Raw genomic sequence first — 5,000 nt, forward strand, 5'->3', positions numbered from 1 at the left:
TAAAGTAGCTGCTATTTCCAAAATGATGGAATTACCTGGTGATAAATAACGTCGTACGCGTCTTGGAGAGTAAATTTTGACTTTGCATAAATAAGAGTTGGGCGATTGTGATCTTTGTTTTGACTTCGCTCATTTCATTGTCAAACTTTATAACACTTGACTGAAAAAGAAACTTACAAAAACCCGGTATCTTGCCATCATTTGACACAGATGCTTCACTGTTTGGCGAGTAAACATGCCGCGGTAACTTAATCACGGCGCCCGCTGAATTCCGGCCATGTCACTTTCGATTTTGCAATTTACTTGAACGTAGCAAAAATCTCCCAAAATGTTTGTCGCTGATCGTAACTTTTTATATTCTATATTCACGGTTCAAAATTAATGTTGTTTTCATGTCGTAAATATTTTATTCTCGATCGACCGTTCGGGAAACTTCCTCCTGCTCTTTCTGAAAACTGTGTATCAATAGTTATTTGCTTTTTCATCAATATTTGTTTTGCATAAAGCAAGCTAACAAGATCTGTACCTCGCTGAGTTCGCATTTGTTAGAGTTAATAGTATTTTCGGTCCGATGCTTCTGTTTTATGAGGGGAATGTTGTCTTGGTCTCCCATCCAAACACTAACCCCGCCCGGCAGGGCTTAACTTCAGTGAACTTTAGTATTAGAAAGCTGTCAGATGCTCAGAGGGCACACTTGTGGTAAACAGAAGTTGTGGGAACTTGAAAATTATCAACATGTCAGCCCAGAAGCCAATGTTTCTCGCTTCTCCTTTATTTGTTGTTCTTCAGAGACTGGAATGCTGTATTTCAATACCACACAATTCAGTGCCTTCTGATTTTCTGTAGCACGTACCACAGGCAACCCAGTGTATGCTTCACAGAAGCATCTCGTTTTGTTTTTTTCCGTGTCGGTAAAAGTCTTGCCTGTCACTCCCCTGGTAAGTGGTGTATTTTTGCATAGAGCCTTCTGAGCGTTTTTTCTTAGGATCGAGAGGGTAGTGGAACTGCGTAGATTTCTCTGGTGGACACAGTAGAATCATTAACTTAGCCTGCAATGGCGTCGAAAGTCATGTAACGCGAATGGCGTTTTAGTGGATCCTTAAACAAAATATACCCTTATGGAGCTCAATAATGGAAAGTCAGTTGGATAAACTAGGCAGGAATCTCAAAAGCGACGAGTACTGGACTTCGACAACAATCTATCGCCCGTCGAGACGAAATCAAAGTGAACTGCATTTACCTGAAGTACATGGTAATTTGACACGATTGAGTTTCTTGTCTTCACGCACGCAATGAAATAGGAAGAGGTTTTCGCCTCTAAGAGCAAATATGTTGTTTGTTTCAATAAATTTTTCGCTGGAAAAGGATTCTGTGGTATTTTCTGCCTTTGTGAATTATAATATCATGTTGTGTATTGAATTTTCGAGCTTAAGGTTGAAATGTGATATGGGAGAAGTTTCTTAGTATTGCTCTGTAAGCTAGAAGGGTTCACAGGCCTGTTGGAAGCGTGCTTGAGTTTCAACAAAATGAGCCCCAAAATCAGTGAAGAATTGTGACGCAGTTGAATAATAAAGTAGCTGCTATTTCCAAAATGATGGAATTACCTGGTGATAAATAACGTCGTACGCGTCTTGGAGGGTAAATTTTGACTTTGCATAAACTTGGGCGATTGTGATCTTTGTTTTGACTTCGCTCATGTCATTGTCAAACTTAACAACACTTGACAGAAAAAGAAAGTTACAAAAACCCGGTATCTTGCCATCATTTGACACAGATACTTCACTGTTTGGCGAGTAAACATGCCGCGGTAACTTCATCGATCATGACTAAAACACCACACGAGTACATACGGGTAACATACGAGTAACATACGAGTAACATACGGAACATACGGATACATACGAATACATACGACTGACATACGACTAACATACGACTAACATACGGATACATACGACTAACATACGGATACATACGAATACATACGAGTAATACGAATGTTTTTCTCATAAAGAAAGCTCTAATTATAAGCCTTGCAAGCATTTTTCACGTCAGCAAACACGTACCCGGCTCAGTTTGAGGGAGGAGGGGGTGGGTGTTGATAGACCCTGCAAGGCTTTCGTTAAATTTAGTCACAGTAAAATAAATTCACATGGAGTGCAAAACCCTTAAGGCAGCGAAAGACGAGATACAAAAATCCTCAACTTGTGGCGCAACATTGTTTCGTTGCAAGTTCTGGTCGATGTTTCGCGTTTTTCACTTTGCGTGATCAACTTGACCCACAAGAAAAACATTTGTTGCGGGTTGAAGAAATGCAGGGCGCTGAGTGGTTGCTTTGCTAGTACAAGAGCACATTTGTTGCGCGACAAGTTGTGAGCTTGATGAAAAACGAGCAACAAAGCCAAAATTTGTTGCTCAGAGTAGATCCGCGCTCTACTTTTCGCAACAACTTTCTTCAACCCGCAACAAATGTTTTTGTTGCGCGACAAGTTGATCATGCAAGGTGAAAAACGGGAGAAATCGACCCAAACTTGCAACGAAATAATGTTGCGCGCCAAGTTAAGGCTTTTTGTATCTCGTAGCTTGCGCAACAAGATGACAATACATTTTGCATGTTGCTCTCGTAGTTGATTATGACTGTCAGGCCAGTTTACATTTAAGACACGTAAGGAAGTCAGAGCAGGTCTGTCATAATTTTTTACCCCATTTAAGCTTTCTGGCTTGATTTTGCACTGATTTTTTGCACTGATTTATCATAGGCAACTTAAGCTGAAATAGTGAAATCAAGATGGCGGATCTGATGACGTCATACGACATCAGCGACATCCAAAATATATTGTCATCTTGTAGCGCAAGCTAAGGGTTTTGCACTCCATGTGAATTTATTTTACTGTGACTAAATTTAACGAAAGCCATGGGGGGTCGATCAACATCCCCTCCCTCCCACCTCAAACTGAGCCGGGTACGTGTTTGCTGACATGAAAAATGCCTGCAAGGCTTATAATTAGAGCTTCCTTTATGAGAAAAACATTCATATTACTCGTATGTATTCGTATGTATTGGTATGTTAGTCGTATGTATCCGTATGTTACTCGTATGTTACTCTTATGTTACTCGTATGTTACTCGTATGTTAGTCGTATGTATTCGTATGTATCCGTATGTTCCGTATGTTACTCGTATGTTACTCGTATGTTACCCGTATGTACTCGTGTGGTGTTTTAGTCATGATCAACTTCATCACGGCGCCCGCTGAATTCCGGCGATGTCACTTTCGATTTTGCGATTTATTTGTGCAGCCAAAACGTACAATAACAACATTGAACGTTGCAAAAATCCCCCAAAATGTTTGTCGCTGATCGTAACTTTTTATATTCTATATTCACGGTTCAAAATAAATGTTGTTTTCATGTCGTAAATATGTTATTCTCGAGCGATCGTCCTGGAAACTTCCTTCTGCTCTTTCTAAAAACTTTGTATCAATATTTATTTACTTTTGCATCAATATTTGTTTTTGCATAAAGCAAGCTAACAAAACCTGTACCTTGCTGAGTTCGCATTTGTTAGCGTTAATAGTATTTTCGGTACGATGCTTCTGTTTTATGAGGGGTATATTATTTTGGTCTCCCATCCAAACACTAACCCCGCCCAAGAGGGCTTAACTTCAGTGAAACTTCGGTAATACAAAGCTGTCAGATGCTCAGAGGGCACGCTTAAACTTGTGGTCAAAAGAAGTTTATCAACATGTCAGTCCAGAAGCCAGTGTTTCTCACTTCCCATTTATTTTCTTCAATCTTTCTGGGTTCAGTACTTTGCTAGTACCCCACATGTCTTCTCAGACTATTTACCCAAGACTTCTACCATGGCACTACAATGATAGACAATACCAAAACAATATCGTGCACTGTTAGAGCTACATATTACGCAAGGACAGGTCTGTTTCGTCGTACGAATGTGTGAGAACCTGTGAGCCAAAGGGCCTCGTCTGGTATGACTTCTTAATGACCGCCCAACTTGAAAAAAATTGTCTGGAACAGTGCACGTACCACAGGCAACCCAGTGTACCCTCACGGAGGGTCTAGTTTGCAAATGTTATACTGCCCAATATTCAATTATTATTATTATTATTATTATTATTATTATTATTATTATTATTATTATTATTATTATTATTATGTGTTTTATTGAATAACATTTCAGTTTACAATTTGTTTTGAAACTTACTGCGGGCAGGGTCTAGGCAACACTTACTGGACTAAAAAAAAAGATTTATTATTATTATTCCTTGCATACGGAACCCGCGCCCGCAGTGCGCGCGGCAGTCAAAACTGTGCTATCCTGTCAATCATTTGCCCTTTCACCGGAAACAGTGCATTTCGGTTGTGCGTGTCGATCTACCGCCGTCGAAAGGAAGCGATTAAAGTCTTTATTCGCGAAGTTAACTCAAATAAATACATTATCAATACGGTTTTGCCGTCTTCTTACACTTGATTCGAAAATACCAGCCTGAATTCGTCTTAGATTGGTTAGAAAAAGCACAAATAAAAGCCAAAGCACAACAGCTTACGTTCGAATTCTGCTCGCCGACAACCCAAGTTTGTTGACAAAAAATTGCCACAAAATGTTTTAAATGGTTTTCTGGCTCTCTATTAATAGCGCTCATGTGCATTTTAAATGGAGTATCGGGAAAGAAAAATTGTCAAGCTGATATTTGTTTCGTATAAACATACCTTTTCAAGTAGCGAAAATTTGTATAAGCACTAGAAAACTTTTACTAACCATTGCCCGAAGGAACACCTTTGAGAAGCTGCAGGGAAGCCGCTGATGAATTTTGCACAAAAACCTCGGCCCCTAACACCGGAAAGCCAGACTTGGAAAGTTTTTCATTGGAAGGCTCACTAAAGAAGAGTTTCTAGAGCTTGCCCTCCCGCAGGTCGCCAGAAAGGTGCAGACAATTAGCTGATTCATGTCTGAAAAGAGTAAGGTCTAGAAGGTGCAGTC

The sequence above is a fragment of the Montipora foliosa genome, chromosome 6, assembly GCF_036669935.1.
Source record: "Montipora foliosa isolate CH-2021 chromosome 6, ASM3666993v2, whole genome shotgun sequence".
Classification (NCBI taxonomy): Eukaryota; Metazoa; Cnidaria; class Anthozoa; order Scleractinia; family Acroporidae; genus Montipora; species Montipora foliosa.